General features: G+C 35.2%; 2 pseudogenes across 1 annotated transcript; one reads left to right on the top strand and one right to left on the bottom strand.

Annotated features, from left to right (window-relative positions):
• Positions 1-4174: 4174 nt before the first annotated feature.
• On the top strand, positions 4175-7795 carry LOC147285958 (disease resistance protein RUN1-like; annotated as a pseudogene).
• Positions 7796-12161: 4366 nt separating this feature from the next.
• Positions 12162-15759, bottom strand: LOC147285959 (disease resistance protein RPV1-like; annotated as a pseudogene). The gene is made up of 5 exons (XR_015121669.1): positions 15286-15759; positions 14324-15042; positions 13590-14246; positions 12649-13500; positions 12162-12569 (listed from the first exon to the last, which is right to left on the bottom strand). The product of XR_015121669.1 is annotated as a disease resistance protein RPV1-like (transcript).
• Between the last annotated feature and the right edge of the window lie 4735 nt (positions 15760-20494).

A 20494-nucleotide genomic window follows, 5' to 3' on the forward strand; every position in this document is an offset into this window, starting at 1 on the left:
ATGCCATATGGCTGAAAAATTTTATGCTGGAGACAAAGATGATAGGTTGTGTGGAAAAACCTATAAAGATCTATTGTGATAATAGTGGAGCAGTGAGCTTCTCTAAAGACAGCAAAAGGACATCCAAATCTAAGCACATTGGAACTAAATATCTGATGGTCAGAGAGAATGTTAAAGCTGGAGAATTACAGATCGAGCATGTCAACACACAAGATCAATTGGCAGATTCTTTTACTAAAGCTATGCCAGTTGGAGTGTTCAAACACCATGTGACTCAAATGGGAGTACTTGAGAAACTGGATGCTCCAGTTCAGTGGGAGCTTTAAGGATAATGAGAGTTTTCAGATTTTAAGTTTACTAATTTTGATTCTGCCATTTCAGTTATTTTATTTTTATTAGCACAGTTTTGAGCAAATTACTGTGATAGTTTTCAAAATGATTATTGGATTTTGAGTTATAAGTTATACTACAATCGAGCTAAACATATCATGATTTCAGAAAGGTAGCTCAATTGTAATATATACTATCCTTTCAGTTTAGTTCAAGTGTTATATATATATATATATATATATGTACATTCTGGTATTTAGAATGCATATCTATAATCTGTGTCATTGACATTTAGATAATGCAATCAGAAATGATTAGCACACTGATCATGTGCTCATACATATGACGTAAAAGTTTTTTTTTGTTTTATAGCTTGACAAAATCATTAAGTGGACCAGGTTTACAAATTCGACACAGTTGCAACACACAACTGTCTTGTGAACCAATTTTTAGTTTCACGCTTTGTGAATGACTTATGTGGGGTATGATTTTGACATTAATGGTTATGAGTTGTTTGAGCAATATATAGCTTGATAATTTCTCATAGTCTGGTGTTTAAAATTGTGCTTTGACAAAGTTGATTTAAGTCTTTTTTTTGATTAATATACCCAGCGCTAATGAAGGTTACTTGCTGTAAATTAGTATGATACTCAGATAAGAACAATGATAGTCCAAGTGGGAGAATGTAAGAAATTAATGGACTTAATCCTTGTTCTAATCGGATGCTGATCATGCTAACAAAACTTAAGAGGCAAGTTATAAGAGTATTAATCAAACTACAACAGGAAAAGCTCAACTAAGTCATATTCCTAATCAGAATGGGATTATGATAATGAGCTTCCTTATGGTATAAACAAGGCATTTATTAATTAGTCATTATGTAGAGTCATACTAGGATTAAACCACTTGTATCTTAATGGGATGTACACGGTTTAATCAAGACTCTATATAAGGCTCAGGTCCCTGACTACACAGACGATCAATCTCTGCTATTTGGTACTCTGCCCCATATTGAGTAAAGCTCTGAAGCAAGTCTGTGTTGGTTGGAAGGCTTGTGCTTTTGGACTTCAAGGTATTTGCTGCAGACGATAGCCTGTGCTCTTGGACTTCAAGGTATTTGCTGCATACGATATGGCTTCTTCAGGTAAGCATACTTTCACATGTGTTATGTTTATGCAATGGTGAATATGCATGTCTAGTGTTTTTATGTTGTGTGATCATTCAGAATATGTAAAAGTGTTTACAACTGAGGGTCGGACCCACCGTCGACTATGGCCAAGATGTTGTAGCCGAAGAGCATCTCAACGACGCCGATTCTGCTGTCGTTGTCGAAGTCCCAACGGAAGAGCTCGCGGAACGGGTCGCAGTTGTAGATATGGAAGCCGTGGTCGGTGCCGGCGGAGAAGCCTGCGTGGTCTTGGTTGAAGGAGAGCTGGAACAGAAATGGCAGCGATCGCGACGACGCCGGAGCTGGAGGAGGAGTTGAGTCTGAGAAGGGGTTGTTGGGAGGTTGGGGTTGGGGTTGGGGTTGGGATTGGAGGTGATTGGGGTCATGGTCATCGGTCGTTGACGACTCGTCGACGACGCTGTCAGAATCGCTGGGTTCGAAGAGGTAGGTGGAGTTGGAGTGAATGAGAGAAAGAAAAGATGGGAAGGATTTCTCAGATAAGGCATAATTCACAGAGAAGAATATAGGAAGAGAGGGGATTGTGCGTGTTTTATCTTTTTTTCTGTTTTTGTTTAAGTGGGGAAAAAAAACATTACATATCAGGTGTATTTGAGTGGTAGCACAAAAAATTTATCAGTGATGTGTTAAGATATCAGTTTATAATTTAGATTGATGTTTTATTTGTTTATAAAATTCTTAGAAAAAAAAAATATTATATATTAGGTAAAAAAAATTTAGTGATTTCTAATAAAGTTTAGAAATCAGCTAAAAAATTATATAATATTATAATTTTTACTATATCAATCGATTTCAAATCTGATATAAAATAAATAATATTTATTGATAATTTTGTTGTAGTGCAAAAGCTTTGATCACGAAGCTTTGACCACGAAGCTTTGACATCCTTACCACCACTAGTATTCATTGTTTTCATAAGTTTAAAGGTCAATGGATACCAAAGTGAGCAATTTCTTTTTCCTTTTATGTATTCAATGTACTTTTAATGTTTCAAAAAAAAAAAAAAAAACTAATAACACTTTTATAAACATAAAGGAAAAGTTGTATTGAGCAGTAGCAATTCGACTCTAACCTTCATTAATCCAGAAATACAGAAATCGAGTCGTACAAGTTGACGTATGATTCTTTAACTTTTCAACATACAAACTCAATTTTTTTATCCCCTAAATTAACAATCTTCTTTTCTTTTAAACATAAAATATACAGCTTCGCCAATTTTTCAATGCCTATCAAGATGTTTCGAATTCCTCATCAATTCAATTTCTCCTAATCTGACTACAAATTATGAGTCCCAAAATTTTAACATAAATAATTTACAAGAGCTTGTCAATGGGGTCAGAGATGATTTTCGGCTGAACCATTATCAACCTCAAAAGCAAGTGCCAATGCAAATCCCACTTCAAGGTCTTATGTAAATTATGAATGACGGATTTGATTGCGATGCATCTAGATCTATATTAAAAAACCCTCAATTCGAACAAAAAACCAAGCAAAAATTTTTAATCAAAATTGAATAAAATTAAAAGCTTCCATGAAATTGGGGTTCGAGAATCATTGCAAATACAATCTGTTGACACCCTATTTTGGTTTTTGGCCAAGTTCACGGCCAAGCCCAAGAAAATCTATAAAGTCTTGTGAAAGGTCTAAGTTGTTGTCCCACCGTGGATCCAAGCCCAACGCACCAAGTTGAATTCCAAATCCAAGTTGAAGCCCAAGTCCATGGCAAGAAGGTCCAGAACCCAATTCCATATTAGCACGTGTTTTTAATGAAGAAACTTAGCTGTGCCGAGAATTCTTGGCAAGTTAGGAGTCTAATTTAGGCAAATCTTGCGCGTAAAGAAAGAAGAGTTCAAATGCAACCAGGAAAAGATTTCCTAAACCTAGGGAATAGATTACCATATAAAGAAGCATTGACAAGAAGAAAGCTCTCTCCAACACATCCAACACAACTCAATACAAATTTAAGATCAAGCTACTTGTTTTTTTCAAGTTCTTCAAGCTCTCAAGCAAATTGTTCTCCTTGTTTTAGCTCTACTAGGATCTCATTGTTCTTAGTATTGATTTCTTTTGATTTAATCCTAGTTTTCATGTCTTTTCACCATGAGATTTGTTATTATAACTACAATTGTCACTTGTTTCCAAGATAATCAGATTGTCCATACTTTTTACATTAAAGTTCATAATTTTTCGTTGCATCTAGTCACTCAAGCACCATTCATCGCATCTTTACTTTCGAGCACACTGTCATCATCACACCAAGTAATTAGAAGTCCTTGAGAATCAAGACGATTGAGCCAAGACGAGATTTTTGTTCCTTTCTAACCGAGCAATCGTTTGGTTAGAATACCATTTTACGGCGCAATACATCAATCAATTTAGTTATAAATTCTATCCACGGCTTCTCGGCCAAAAGACAATGGCATGCCAGCAAATTCATTTAAAGGACTACCAGTGTTTTAATCAGTTTTCTCAGCAATCTCCGCTGTGATTTTTGAGGGTAACATTACAATCAAAATCGATCTTGAAAATAAAATAAAATAAAATCAGAATTGGAATCAGAATAATTTGGGGTTGAACTCATTATTCGTGATTCATGGATGGAAGCGGGGTCATACCTTATTCGGGATTCAGCCATTTAGCTATTTGAGTTTCACATTCATGGAGAAGGGCAAGGATGCCAAGAATGGGAAGCCACCACCAGGATGGTCCAGTTGGGAATTTCATCGAACAGCTTGCGGTCATCACTGTTGGAGCTAAAATTCTCGGAAAGAAATCAATTAGCCAACAATAAATAAATGGTTGAAAGAACCTAACTTGGAGATGAAAATTATCGACTGATAAGCTCTTATTGTCCGATGCACGGGGTGTGTCTTCCTGCCAAAGACACTCCGATGCCAAAGTTAGTAATTGTTTAATTTGATAAAATAGAGAAGGATGTGTACCTTTTACTGTTGTTTAGGGGTGTATTTATAGATCCTCAACCCTTGCTCTCCAAGCAACTCCTCTTATCTCCCCCACTCTCATCTCCTAGGATTCCACGTCCTGCATGGATCGATCACGCTCGGAGTGGGGAAGCCATCAGTCTGGTAACACCCACGTTCCTAATTAATAGGAACGTGGTTTGGTTTTTCATACGTGGTGAATACCTGGCCCTCAACCTGGGCTTCCATATATTTTTTACGGGTTCATTCCAGCATGGGCCTCATGTCAAGTTAGTGCATTAAGAATCCAATAGGTAAGTTATCTGTACCCAGCCCAGTCCAATTCACATGACAGTTGGTATAATTTATCTTGAGCCCACAATCACGATATTTGAATCGCAATCTTCATGGAGATAAGCTAGTCCTTTAAACTCCAATGCCATATTGAATCATGTGTCCCAATCCATTTATCCAGATACCCATTTGCCAATGATGCTAACTTCTTTCCCTCACCAAAACTTCTTTCAATGATGACAGTTATTCAGATTCATAAACTGCTATATTTTCTTTTCCGGTCAGAAAAGAAATTGTTGATTCACCATGAGGGTAAATCTGCTAAATTGCTGATTTCATATGCTTTTGGTTTCATGCATTTATTTAAAATTATGTATTTAGATTTGAGACAAATTCAAACGTGTGTGCTAATGATGCCATTGACTTCAATTATTCTATAGACGTCTTGTATATCAGTGTAGAATCATTCTTGGTAGGTGGCTATGATGATGAAATTAAAAGAGGAGCAGAAATCAGGGCTGAGCTGCAGAAAGCCATACAAGAGTCACGAGTTTCCATTATTGTGTTTTCCAAGGACTACGCTTCCTCAACATGGTGCTTGGATGAACTTCCTCAGCATTTAATTTTAAAGATTCATTAATATCTTATATGCACTTAATTTGCATTAGTAGGAGGATATAATCATTCATTTCAACCTGATGTTATCATCAGTACGTTGCATTCTTTCTATATGGAATAAGGAACTTATTGTGCTTTATATATGTTGATATAACAAATTTATAGGTACGAGAGACCGTTTATCCAAGATATTGTAGAGGAGGTGGGAAATAAATTGGATCCCAAAGCCTTGAAAGTTGCTCCCTTTGTGGTCGGAATGGGAGATCGTGTGAGAGACATAAACATGTGGCTGAAAGATGGATCAAGTAATGTTGGTGTAGCTGTAATATGTGGGATGGGTGGAATTGGCAAGACCACCATTGCCCGAACTGCTTATAAGCTTAACTTTCATAGATTTCAAGGTAGCAGCTTTCTTTCAGATATTAGAACAGCTTCAGCAAAACTCAGTCAATTGCTTCGCTTGCAAAGGCAACTTCTTTCGGATATCCAAAAGGGGGAAACCAAGGGAATGTACAGCCCGGATAAAGGAATAAGAACGATCCTAAAATGCAAAAGAGTTCTTATTGTACTGGATGATGTGGACCACAAAGACCAAGTCAATGCAATACTTCGAATATGGGAATGGCTGCATCCAGGAAGTAAAATTATTATAACAACTAAGCGTGAAAAGTTGTTAAAGGCTCATCAAGTTTATGCAATGTTTAAGGTTCAAGGATTGTCTGAGCATCAATCACTTGAACTTTTCAGTTGGCATGCCTTCGGACAAGCCCATCCTATCGAAGGTTACATGGAGCTTTCAAGATCTGTAGTACAACACTGTGGAGGGCTTCCACTAGCTCTTAAAGTTCTGGGATCTTCCTTATCCAAAGAAATGGGTGTAGATGTATGGAGAAGTGCATTGCAGAAGTTAGAAGTGATTCCTGATGCAGAAATTCAGAAAATTCTTAGAATAACCTATGATTCTCTAAATGATGATCATGACAAACAGTTATTCCTTCATATAGCTTGTTTCTTCATAGGAAAGAAGAAGGATTATACAATTGCAATCCTGGACAACTTAGATTTTAAAACGAGGATTGGAATTCACAATCTAGTTGATAGATGTCTTGTGGAAATTAATTACGAGAATAAGTTGGTCATGCATCAATTACTCAGAGACATGGGAAGGGGAATTATTCGCGAGAAATCACTTGACCCTGGAAAACGTAGTAGAGTGTGGCATCATAAAGAAGCCTCTGATATATTGAGAAAATTAACAGTAAGAAACATGCTCTTTCATGTGTAAGTATTGGTATTTATGTTGTGCATATGTAACTTATTACTTACCCAGTGCTCTAATTTGTTGGCAGGGTACTGAAACTTATTACTTACCCAGAGGCATTTAGAAGGATGCACAATCTTGAAATTCTCCTGCTTAATAATTTAAAAATCAGTGGAAGGTATGAAAATTTTCCAAAAAATTTAGTATGGTTGTCTTGGCAAGGATTCCATTTAAAGTCAATACCAGACGATTTTTTTTTACAAAATCTAGTTGTTCTTGAGTTGAAGAATAGCCGCCTGCAACATGTTTGGAAGGGAACTAGGGTATGGTACTAATTCTCTCTCTCCTCTCTCTCTCTCTCTCTCTCTCTCTCTCTCTCATACACACACACACACACAAATTTAAGGATCGATCACTATATATTTGTAGATACTAATTACTTCTCTTTGAAACAGTATCTTCCAAGTCTGAAAATCCTTAATCTCAGTCATTCACATGGCCTTATGACAAACCCTGATTTATCTGGACTCCCTAATCTTGAGAGATTAGTTCTTAAAGATTGCATAAATTTGGTTGAGGTTGGTGATTCCATTGGTGATTCCATTGGTGATTGCATTGCTAAATCATGGCAATCAATGTGGTCGTGGGCACTACGAAGAAAAAATCTTGAATTAACCAGTTTCTCATTGGACCAAGGATTGTATGTGGCCGGTCACAACAGGGCTAAGCCATTGGCAGTTTGGAAAGGATGAATTGGAGGGTGGGGAAAAAGTTTGTGTTTCAGTACGCGGGGCTATTGGTTTCTGGATAAAGGAGTTTGGATTGCAGTTTTTGTATGAGCAGGAATATAAGGGTGAGGCTGTAACCCCTCCCTGCAGCCAGAATGTCATTGTCAGCTACAAAGTACGAATTTTGGCCGGGAAAATACTTTCATTGTAATCATATGCACGAAATTCATCAAGATCAATTCAGATGGAGGGAGGAGAACCCAGCTCATCTTCATTTTTTATATGAGCCCGAGTTTGAGGATGATTACCATTACTATTTTCAGCACCAAGATGATCTTGCCAAAAGAACCATATATTAGAATCATGTGTTTTGATAAATAATATTCCGGACAATTGGGAATTCATTTGATAATTTTAGATTTGTTTCTTAATTTCTTTCTTGTTTGATGTTCAGTTTCTGATGGATTCTTTGGAATTTAGGAATGGCATAAAAAATTGCAAGTCAGCAATTTCTCCTGGTTTTTGATGATTTTAGCAATTTACATTGTCATTTTCTTGGCTTTTCCTATTATTTTGGCTGTTTGTATATATTCATGAAGAATTAGAATGAACTATACTAATAATAAACAAACATAAAAAGATAATTATAAAAAACTAGAATAAACACAAATATTTAAAAGGATTATAAAACATGTAAGTAGAAACAATATAATAGCAGGAATCATAAATTTCATTGATAGAAAATTTACATAATAGCAATAAAGCACACTTGATACAAACTTTATTACAAAGCAAGCAGATATAAATATTCTACATAGAAATTTGGTGATGAAAATAGACTGATCCTCAAGGAAAGGAAAAACGGACAAACCAAGCACTAGAAATAGATAGGAATCTTATTTTTCCTATAAGAAAAGGAAAAGGTAGATTCAAATAAGATTTGCTTTATCAGCCAATAATTAGTTTGTCTAATAATAAGACAGGGGACACATTACTAACTGGAGTCTATAAAAGTCATATAGTATTCAATAATGACTTTTAAAAAGTCTGTAATAAAAGTCTAGGTATATTTAAAAAGTCATTAATTTTTATGGAATTTATTTAATGATAGATTTTAATAGACTTTGAAAGACTTAATATATATTTTAAAGTCATTATAAATTCGACCTCTTCCCTGCAGATTTTTAAGCATTTTTATACTCTCTAGAACTCTGTAAAAATCAGTAAATTTTGCAAAAGTCTATCACTTAAAAAAGTTTACAAAAGTCTATATAAATCTATATACACTACACCATCCTTAAAAAAAAAATGTTAAATTTTGAAATCCTAAAAATGCTATTGGGAGCTCTCTAAAGCTCGCCTTAGGTACACATGCATCTACACAACATATTTTCATGATTTTTTATTTATTTATGTAAATATAGAAAAAAAAAAAAAAAAAAAAAAAGGTGTTTCTTGGGTTAGGGTTTTTCTGTAATTCTTTGACTGATATTGAAGTTGTTTTGTGTTTGTTCTGATTCAAATTGTTACTATTACAGGTTGCTTTTTGACAAAAGAAAAATGTTAATATTACAGTTCCTTTCATGTAACAATAGAATAGTACATGATGCGTGGGTAAGATGATTGCTTTGGAAATGAACTGAATTGATAAGTTCATTTACAAATGAACTAAGATATATATATATATATATTTCATTTGATCTGGGCTGTTTGTTTCTCTTTTTATGTCTTTATTGGTTTAATGATGTCAACTGCACTTCCGAATAAGATGTATCCAAAAGTTTGCTGATCGATCATGATAAAAGGGCCAATATTTCTTAAATGGACCTCTCTATTTAGCAACAAAATGGAGAGGATCCAAATCCTTGCCAAATCTACCCAATCTTTGACTTTGCTATAATGCCTTTTGTAGCTTGTAAGTTTAAATGTCTGCAATGGTTTAGTGCTTTTTGGGTTCATCAAAGCCTATAATTGTTTGTTTGTAAATTGTAATTGTGCGACAGTATTTAATATGCACACTGTCTGACAATATATAATATGCACACTGTCTCACAGTGTATAATATGAACATTGCGTGACAGTGTATAATATACACACTGCTTGACAATGTCTAATTAGTATGGTATGCAGTAGATTCAGTCACTGTCGCACTATCACTGATTTTACTATTATTATTTTCAAACTGAATTTGCATATGTTAATTATCATTTTGACACTTTTGTATAAACTAATGATGCTCTCAACAACATAATAAACAATTTTGAATTAGTGATTGTCACACAATTACTGATTTCGAATCAATGATTGTCTTACGGTATCTGTGTGATACTATCTGTTTCAGTATATGTGTGATAGTATCTATGTGACAGTATCTATTTAGGTTTTTACATGTGTGACAGTGTATGTTTCATTATCTGTGTGACAGTATCTGTTTTGGTATATGTGTGACAATGTATGTTTCAGTATCAATGTGACAGTGTCTATTTCAGTATATATTTAGGTTTTTACAATTTCCAATTTCCAATTTCCAATTTCCAATTTAAAATCGGCATTTTAGACATTATCTGACAGTGTTTAATATGCAAACTGTCTGACAGTGTCTAATATACACACTATCTGACAATGTCCAATATGCACACCATCTCACAATGTCTAATATTGATATTAACTAATTTGGATCGCAATTAGTGAAATATCCATGAAGTCAACAATACCCATTGAGTTTTTGCTTAAAGTTTTTTGCACTAAAATGTCAAGTTGATAAGTGTCTCCTATATAAAATTTGGGTGCCAAAATTTTCTATCGACTTTTTTAAAACAGGTCCGAGTCAAATAGCAATGATTCAAAGCACTTCTTTTTACACTATTTCGGAAACCCAAGGACTCAATCGTATGGATATGTAAAATACAGGATTTCTAATCCTAGTAGGAAAAGGAGGGAAACAGATACTCAATTTAAAGTGAGTAAACAGAATTCCATACTCGATCTCATAGATACATATAGAATTATGTGGAAAGCCGTATTTGATGAAAGTCGTATGTACGGCTTGGAGGGAGATCTTTCATATCTTTCAACCTCCCCTACAATTTCGTCACCGCAGTAGAGTTTAACAGGCTTATATAAAAAAGATGATATAAGAATTTCGAAATAAGCTATACTGACTAAAAAAATTGCATTTGTTATAAATTCATACCAATCCACATAATGATTTCTATTTTGATGTAAAAGGTTTATAAATGAAGTTAGCAATTTGGATAGTATATCCACATCCATTCCTTCCTGATTGAAGAAAGGAATTCCTGATCCCAAAGAATCGATCTTTCTTGGCTTATTCACACCATTGCCCCCTATAAGATACACTTTTTTTCACTTTGCCCCCTGAAACTTAAATCCTCTCAGTTTGTCACCTGAACTTTACAAAGTTGTTGCAAAAGACCCTATGCCGTTAACTCTGTCAATTTTTCCGATAAAATAGCTGACATGGCACCTATATGGCATGAGTGAGACCCTTTTTTAGTTATGTAAGATCCATGTAGACAAGCAAAATTATAAAAAATTGACATGGATCTTATTATTTTTAGTTTAAAAATTATTTTTTTTGTCCACATGGATTTTACATAACTAAAAAAGGGTCTCACTCATGCCATATAGGTGTCACGTCAGCTATTTTAACGGAAAAATTGACAGAGTTAACGGCATAGGGTCTTTTGCAATAACTTTGTGAAGTTCAGGTGGCAAACTGAGAGGATTTAAGTTTCAGGGGGCAAAGTGAAAAAAAGTGTATCTTACAGGGGGCAATGGTGTAAATAAGCCATCTCTCTTTTAGTTGTTGAATCTCTCTTTGATTGATCAAATCTTTAATCCATCTAAAATCACAACAACATAATAAACACTTTTGAATTAGTGATTGTCACACAATTACTGATTTCGAATCAGTGACTGTCGCACAGTATCTGTGTGTCAGTATCTATTTCAGTATATGTGTGACAATATTTGTTTTAGTATCTGTGTGACAGTATTTGTTTAGATTTTACAGATACTGGTTTTCAGTATCTATGTGACAGTATCTGTTTAGGTTTTTACAAATATTGATTTTCAGTATCTCTCACACAATTATTGATTTCGAATCAATAATTGTCACACAGTGTCTAATATATGTTCAAAACTGTGCGATAATTTCCAATTTAAAATCGGCATATTAGACATTGTCAGACAATGTCTAATATGTTTCTGAAACTGTATGACAATTTTCAATTCAAAATCGGCATATTAGACACTGCCTCTATTATGTTTGTGAAACTATGCGACAATTTCCAATTTAAAATTGACATATTAGACACTGTTACTGGGTGACAATTTTCAATTTAAAATCAGCATATTAAACACCGACTCTAATATGTTTTTAAAACTGTACGACAATTTTCAATTTAAAATTGGTAACTATGCGACATTTTTCAATTAAAAAATAATATCTAATATGTACACTGCATGTGACTAATATGCATCTTAAACAAGAGGATGAAGAGAAACAAGATGCAAGGAAAAAAAGGAGAAAAAAATAGGAAAAAAAAAACCATTACACATTACTGCAGGTAAAAAAAGGAGAAAAGAAAAAAAAAAAAGTTACACGTTGCTGCTGGTAAAAAAAGGAGAAAAGAAAAAAAAGAAAAAAGTTACACACCTTGCTGCTGGTAAAAAAAAGAGAAAGGAGAAAAAAAAGGGTTACACGTTGTAGGTAAAAAAAAAAAAAAAAGGAGAAAGGGAAAAAAAATTGTTGTTAACCTTTTTGTAATTTTTAAAATTATAATATTTATAAAATATATTTATATTGCTATATCCTGCTCATACACAAGCTGGATTCCAATCTCCGTTTCCTTGGAAACTACAATTAATTTGTCCCCAGCTTCCAATTCATCATCTCCAAACCTCCATCGGCTTAGCCATAGAAATGTACGATATGTACAATCACTATGCTCTTCGGAACAAGCCCGTGCGATTGGAAAGTAGGTCCACCTAAGACCCTTGCTATCATTACTGACTTGAAGATGTACAAATCCTATTCGTGGCAGTGAATAAACAACACATACATTTAAGCCTCGGATCTTGAGATTATGGAGGTGTGAAGGTAGAGTAATAGACAACTTAGAGTCACCCTTGCTTCTGTACATGTACCATTCTGGGATGTTGTGTCCAGGAAGGAAAATGCTAAATATGCCACGTTCATACAGTCCCTGCAGTTTCATGCACATCACTTATTTTATAACAAGCTATAAAAATCATAATAATAACAACTTGAGAGACAGAGAGAACCTGGAGGGGACCCTTCATGCTTCTCCATGTGGCCACGTTGTACATTAAGACCTCATCAGTGCTCCCAATGGATTCCAAATTGAACAAGCCCATATCTTTGATCATTTCTATGTCAACACTTCTCAACGGTTTCATAGTAAACCCGCCTTGAACTTCAACTAATCTCATGCATCTCAAAAAATTAAAATATGATGATTCAGTGATGTGCAATTTGCCTACTATATTCAATGATGTGCAATTTTTTGCTTCCAATTCCTCTAAACTTGGTGGGAGGTCTGGAATCATTACGAGGGTTCTGCAATTGTTTACCACAAGACTCATGATTGGGTTTCTACTTAGATTCAAATACTTCAACGAGGATAGACCACAAATATGACTGGGAATCTCTGATAGATTACAGTCATCAAGTCTTAAGCTTCCCAAAAAATGTGGAAAATTTGACAATGAGAAATTGCTGAGCTCAAGACTTTTTCTTGGTGATACCACAGACCAGACTGATTGCCATGACTTACTCAAAAACAGAGGAACTATCTTCCTATCACTAGATGTACATTGTGGATGATTTCTAGCAGTCGTCTTGACTTGAAAGCTGAGCTTTGAGCAACCAGAGAGAATAAGCTCCTTAAGAGATTCCAACATGGCAATACTTCTTGGAAGTTTTATGAGATTTTTGCAGCCTTTAAGATTCAAGGACACAAGTTTCTTTAGCTTTCCAATGGATTCATCAACCTCAGCCAAATTTATACAATATTTAAGAATTAATCTCTCAAGCCTAGGCAGGCCTGACAAGTTAGAGGTTGTGATAAGGCCATGTGAATGACTGAGATTAAGGATCTTCAGACTTGGAAGAAACTGTTTGAAAGAGATATAATTAGTATAACTAGTGAGAGAGAGAGAGAGAGACAGAGAGAGAGAGAGAAGAGTTAAAATTAGTACCATACCCTGGTTCCCTTCCAAACATATTCCAGGCAGCTATGCTGCAACTCAAGACCAACTAGTTTTTCCAAATAAAAATTGGCTGGTACTGATTTTGAATGGAATCCTTGCCAAGACAACCATACTAAATGTTTTGGAAAATCTTCATAGCTTCCACTGATTTTTACATTATTGAGCAGGAGAATTTCAAGATTGTGCATCCTTCTAAATGCCTCTGTACTGAAGTCCACCTCATTTGATGCAAGACCTGAATTGGTTGAGGAAAAGTTGATTGATTTCCAGAAGAAGAAATCAAGCCAGCGTCGCCTTAAAGAATTTTCACCAGAATCTTCAACATGGCATCGTTTTTTGTTACATCTACCAAATATTGACTCAGTAGACTCATCTTCCATCAACAAAGGAACATTGAGCATGAAGCCCTTAATAGTTTCAGTACCCTGCCAACAAAAAATTTTGAATTCCAATCCTCGTGCGAAAATCTAAGGTGTCCAGTATTGTAATTGTATAATCCTTCTTCCTTCCTATGAAGAAACAAGCTATGTGAAGGAATAAATCTTTGTCATGATCATCTTGTAGACAATCATAGCTTGTTCTAAGAACTTTTTGAACTTTTTGAACTTTTTGAACTTTTTGAACTTTTTGAACTTTTTGAACTTTTTGAACTTTTTCAACTTTTTCAACTTTTTGAACTTTTTGAACATTTCTAACGTCTTCAATTTATCTTCCCATACATCTGCACCTTTTCCAGATAGAGAAGATCCTAGAACTGCAAGAGCTAATGGAAGCCCATCACAGTGTTGTACTACAGATCTTGAAAGCTCCATGTAGCCTTCAATAGGATGGTTTTGTCTGAAGGCATGCCAACTAAAAAGCTCAAGTGATTGATATTTATCCAATCCTTCAACCTTAAACATTTTGCAAGTTTCACTAGAATTTAACAAATTTTCACGTCTAGTTGTGATGATAATTTTACTTCCTGGATGCAGCCAGTCCCGCATTCGAAGAATTGCATTGAATTGGTCCGAGTGGTCTACATCATCAACAACAATAAGAAGTCTTTTGCCATATACAGCAGATTCGATCATTCTCATTCCTTCATCTGTGCTGTATATTTCCCTTGCTTTCCCCTTTTGGATATCTGAAAGAAGTTGTCTTTGCAAGCGAATCAAATCACTGGGTTTTCCTGACCTTTCTCTATTTAAATCTGCAAGAAAGCTGCTGCCTTGAAATCTATTGAAGTTTTGGTTATAAGCAGCTTTGGCAATGGTGGTCTTGCCAATTCCGCCCATCCCACAGATCACAGCTACACCAACATCATTCGATCCATCTTTCAGCCACATGTTTATGCCTTTCACACGATCATCCATTCCGACCACAAAGGGAGCAACATATAATGCTTTGTGAGCCAGTTTATTTCCAACCTCCTCAACAAGATCTTGGATAAATTGCCCCTCGTACCTATAAATATATTACTGATATCAACATATATAAAGAAAAAAACAAATTTAACTTCTGTATAGAAGGGTACAATTGATGATAATATCAAGTTGAAATGAATGATTATACCCACTTACTAATATTGAGTATATATAAGATATGAACAAATGAATCTTAAATTTAAATAAAATGTTGTCCAAATAAAGAAGATTGAACCAAATTCCAAAATTTAAAGTGAGAAGCTTTTGGGAGTGAAATTATTACCCATCTCCTAAAACCATCCCGCCCAGATCTGCAACACTTCTAAGAGCTCTTCTCCAATCTTCCACCTTGTCCATCTCCTCCTTGAAGCGCTGTTCATGTCTACCAAATGCATCTGAAAAACTCCCAGTTTGCTTCCGGACATGGGATGGATCCACATGATAGAAAACTGGCACAACCATGTGGCCATCAGTTGTTCTGCGTTTCATGATCATGGCAAGTTCGTCCAAGCACCATGTTGAGGAAGCGTAGTCCTTGGAAAACACAACTATGGAAACTCGTGACTCTTGTATGGCTTTCTGCAGCTCAGCCTTGATTTCTTCTCCTCTTTCAATTTCATCATCATCTCTAAAGGTGTGGATTCCTGCCCCCTCCAAAGCTCTGTAGAGATGATCAGTAAAACCCTTGCGTGTGTCTTCGCCTCTGAAACTCAAGAACGCATGATACCTACACCTGTTTGAGGAGGAAGCATCCATTTGTGTTTGTGTTTGTAAATGCAGAGTTTATTGAAATGTATATGCAGTTTGTGTATAAGAAAAGTGGGAATGGATGGACAAGCTAGTCGCCAAGTCTTTTATGTTATGGCCATTAACTTCTATTCGTCATCCAACTACCATGCTTTCTTTAATTACTCATTATGTTATGATTGTGCAATTACATTTCAAATTTGAAATTTATTAGCAACACTCCTTTTTAACTTCTATTTTTTTGTCATTTCTTTCTTCCTAATCATTAAGGGAGACGCGATCGAAACCATGGTTAAAGAAATAGATTATGATGATGTTGCAGAGTTTATTGAAATGCATATGCAGTTTTGTACGTGTATAATGGTAAGAAAAGTGGAAATGGATGGACAAGCTAGTCGTCAAGTCAATGATAACTTATAATTTGTGAAAAACTTGGAAATGTGAAAATACCAAATAGCAACTGCTTTAATAATGCAGTGGACCCACACGGTTAAGCAAATGCTACGATCCTTACTTTAGAGGAGTCAAGCGACTCAAGCCCTTAGGAATTGAATAGTCTTTTCCTCTTTTAAATTAAACTGATGCAATTTAAAAAAAAAAAAAAAAAAAAATCGAAACAGAAACACAAGTTCGCTGTTATTTGGTTTACAATAATAAAGATAGCTCTCAACTATCACCTGAATTAACCTTATGGTCCAGTTGGTTCCAAGCATTCAACAGGCCATTCATTATCACATATTCACATATGAAGCAAAAGTTGACAGAACTCGCTAGTCGCTCCGCGCTATCGGAAAAGTTGGAAATATCAGATTTTTGACAAAACCAAAAAACCAAAAAACACAAATTACTGCAGAAAAAATCAAAATTTTAATGCCAATTTATCGATCTTGTTATAAATATTAGGTTAAAGTTCAATTTACACACTAAAATATAGGAAGTATTTCAACTATATCCATCATGTACAAAATCATTCAAAAACATAACTCATCTAAAATCTAAATTGAAAATTTTTTATTTCTCATCTCTTTCTTTTTTTACCTCTCTCCACCTCCCACTCTCTCTCTTCCCTCTTTCTGGCCAACCCTCCCAACCCAGCCTCTCCCGACCCCACCCTCACCACAAGGACTGGCTTGAGATGGCAACGTATTGGGAAAACCCAAGAACCCAAGTAAGACATAATAATAAATTATTAATCTTATAATTGTTGTAAAAGTATATGAAAGTAGGGTTTGAGGCAGAGAAAAATGTGATATGTATTCTTTCATTCATCAGATAACTATCCTTATATAGAGGTATGGTTTACTAGGGTTTAGTACAAATACAAGTAAAGCGACAAAATCAAGCTTGTTGAGATTTGACATTCTTTACAAGAAATGAACAAATAATCATAATTAGTGCTTTAGACAATAACATCCATAAGCAACAAATAAGAACTTCAAGTTCTATAACATGGTATGAAAATTCAAATTAAGCATGTAAAATCTACTAGTTTTATCATGTATGGTGAATTTTTATGAAGGAAACTTCAAGTTCTTTATATGGCATTATTGAAGCTACAGGTTCAATATTTATGTATGAATTACTGTTTCATTAATTACCTGTATTTTTTACACATATACTCTAGTGCAAATATTTAAACAAGTAAAATGTCCATATAACCAAATAGAACTGAAAAATATCACAAAATTATTTAAATAAATATTTTTGAAATCTGAAGTATATATATTAAATCGGATGAATATTAACAAGTCACAATTAGCAGCGCAGTGGTTCTTAGCGCAAGTTGGTGCGCAAAAGGTTTTAGGTTTGAACCCTAGGCATTGCAAGGGATGAAAATCTCCTTTTTTCAGAGTTTCAGGAGGCTCGCCACGTGTTAGTGCGAGACTAGCCGCTGATGTGGCTGCTTGGGCTTGCACAGGCTGGTTGCTGGCCGTGCTGGGTGGTTTTCGATCACCCAAAAATTCTCCCTTTTTTTTAATCATTCAATAAAAAAAAAAAAACATGTACAAAAGTATATAACTCTAAATAAATCAATCACATAGATTTAGGGTTCATGCTTCATGGGGATTTTTACATGCAATCAAGGTTAAATAAGCATGAATATAAAATTATTTTATAAAATCTACTTGGTTGAAGAGCAGATTGAATGATGATCCTCTTTTGTTTGGCAATCCACAATCCCAGAGCTTTCCGTGCTGATAACGTGTTGTAAAAGTATATGAAAGTAGGGTTTGAGGTAGAGAAAAATATGATCTGTATTCTTTCATTCATCATATAACTATCCTTATATAGAGGTATGGTTTACTAGGGTTTAGTACAATTACAAGTATGCCCCTACAACTAAATACAGGAATAGCCGCACTAATAAAGTATTTACAACAATAATATAATTATTGCATAATTGCTTTGGTATAATTATTGCTTAATTGCATAATATTTTTTCCTAAGTTTGCAGGAGATTACGGAAAAGAACAAACAAAATAGAGATGCCCAAATGATGAACCACACAGGTGGAACCTAGAGTTGTGCAGTCAGTCGACATAATTATGTAAGTAAATTAAATTTTATTAAAATTTTAAATTTTATACATTTAGGATTTTCAATTCTTAGAGGAATTAATTATTGTTTTAATGGATTACATAATAAGTTCCAAGAGCATGGACGTGAGCCCGACATCATCTCCTTTTTTCAAGAAAAGCATACCCATAAGGATGAGAGAAGGTCTTGGGTTGATGCACCATCGGAGAAGCATTTTGTAAGTGTTATATATATTTTTTTATCTTTTGCTTTATATTTTATCTGAACTTTCTTAATTATGAAGTTGCTAGTACTAATATATATTTGTTAGGCTGCCATGGATGCTCAATTGCATTCAAGGCTGGAATCTGGAGAGGAGGGCAACAATGAGCTGCGAGAGGCGCAGGTGTATGTTGCTGAGATGGGTCCTGAGAGAAAGAATAGGGTTCAGCTCTATGGACTTAGTGCGACACCATCTCAGGTGCCATTTGCTAGTGCACAACATGGATCATCATCTCATCGATCGCGCTCAGACTATGCTCGCTTGGAGGCAGAAAATCAACAATTGAAGTCCCAAATGGAGCAACTTGCAGCTCAGTAGGCGGCTTATCAGGCAAGCATGGATGAGATGTGGTCGCTGATGGAGGCGTTTAGACATAGTTCACAACAGCCGCCATCTTATCCTGCACATACATTGCATCCTCCATATTTGTCTTATCCGCACATGCTGCCACCATATTCTTTTCACCCATCGTATCCTGGATATCCGCCTTATCAGATGGCACCTTACCGGTCGGAGTTCACTTCTACATCTGCTAAGCAGTCTCCAGCTGCAATACCTCAAATTTTATTGATTTTGGGTTAAGGGTGTTACTAATCTAATTCAAAATAGTTAGAACTAATTGTTACTTCTTTTGAACACAAATGTGAATTTATTCCACATAGACAAATTTATGGATTTACGTTTATCTAAGTGCTTTATTTAAAATTATGCACTTATGATAGATAATGTCACTTGCTAAGAACATGACCACTTGTGCACAACACTTAAACCTAATTGCTTATGTTTGGATAATTGGATTATGAACATGACTTTGTTCACTAATTTGGTAGTTTCGAATTTCAAAGAAATGGCAAGAGCTTATATGTTTTAATTTCATCCAAAAATTGTTTTAAGGCACTTATTTTAAATAACATATTTTATTGATTGTTTGGACACTTAATTGATCCTTTCAGATCACACACACACACACTCTTGCTTGTACAAATAGGTGTTTGTGACATTATTTGTTTAGAGTTAGGATTTGACAACTAGACATACCAAGGGTTGCAAAGTTGACCTTGAAACCCTATTTTCCTTGACCAATCTAGACCACTAGGGCTAGAAACCTAGATTACTTAAGCAAGAGATCAAATGATAACTATTGCATGGCATAGAGGTCATGACTAGAGGTGGACTTGGAGTGAATTTTTGGCTAAGAGGAAAGAAAAACCAAATAAAAGGTCATGATGGTATTAATTAATTGACTTTGGTTAAATAAAAGCCTTTGATTGGTCATTGGGCTGTTTAGCCTAGAGCCTTAGGCTAAACATTCAATTAAAAAGGGTCTAAGGGATTGGCCAGCCTATTAGAAGCCTCTTGAGAAACCAAAAGCCCTGACAAACAGCCCAAGAGCCTTGTCAAAAATCTTTCCCCCGCAAGAAAGGAAGTATCTCTTAAGTTTTCCCTCCAACAAACACAAGAACATACCCTTTTATAAAACCAACTCCTGCTCAGACTAAACCCCCCCCCCCCCTCCCCCCTCCCAACAAAAATTCTAAGTCTAGAACAAGAGAGAGAGAGTTAGAGAAAGAGGAAGGACAAGAGGAGAAGAAGAGTGAAGCCAAAGAGGGAGGCCAACCCGAAAAGAAGAAGGGAGTTTTGCGGCCTGCATTGCTCTTTGAAAAACTCAGCAAGAATTGGTAAGAACCCTCACTCTACCCTCTAAGTCTGATTTTCAATACCTTGTAACCTTTTTGAATGGCTAGGGTTAAGTGCATCCAAGGAAAAATCCAAGCGTCTCACAACCTAACCTTGTTTAGCTATTTTCGCATTTTTTGACCTTATTGACAAAAATTGATTTCTATACCAATCGGGATAGAATCTTGCAAAACTGTTTTTGTGCATAAAACTAGACATATACACCTTTAATTCAAGCTAAGAATCATGCAAATGCCATTTATATTGA

This window comes from Dryas octopetala, chromosome 4 (assembly GCF_963921425.1).
Source record: "Dryas octopetala chromosome 4, drDryOcto1.1, whole genome shotgun sequence".
NCBI classification, from domain to species: domain Eukaryota; kingdom Viridiplantae; phylum Streptophyta; class Magnoliopsida; order Rosales; family Rosaceae; genus Dryas; species Dryas octopetala.